The sequence below is a fragment of the Tigriopus californicus genome, chromosome 6, assembly GCF_007210705.1.
Source record: "Tigriopus californicus strain San Diego chromosome 6, Tcal_SD_v2.1, whole genome shotgun sequence".
Taxonomy (NCBI): domain Eukaryota; kingdom Metazoa; phylum Arthropoda; class Copepoda; order Harpacticoida; family Harpacticidae; genus Tigriopus; species Tigriopus californicus.
The window spans coordinates 4,769,650-4,770,014 of NC_081445.1; positions in this window are offsets into that span (position 1 = coordinate 4,769,650).

A 365-nucleotide genomic window follows, 5' to 3' on the forward strand; every position below is an offset into this window, starting at 1 on the left:
CCCAATGGTTCCCCAACTGAAGCGAAGGAGTGAAAAAGGGACCTGGGGTCTCAAAAAGAAAATATCCTGGTCATTATCGTCATTCCAATATGACTTGGAACATATTGGAACCATGCAAAGCCAAGAAGATATATGAATCATGGCCCTCGCCCAGATCAAACGCAACGTGGTTGAAGGCCCAAGCAAAAAAGGCCACTTTTCTCTTCTCTCGCTTGACAAACTCCCACCAGACTTTCAGGGTCCAAGCCAAGTGAATTGTTACAATGTCAGTGTCCAATAAGCAAAGAAGACACACTGCTAGTCCCACTTCCCTTGGTCCAACTTGTATCACACCTCGAGATGTGAATAGAAGAAAGCAGTATTTC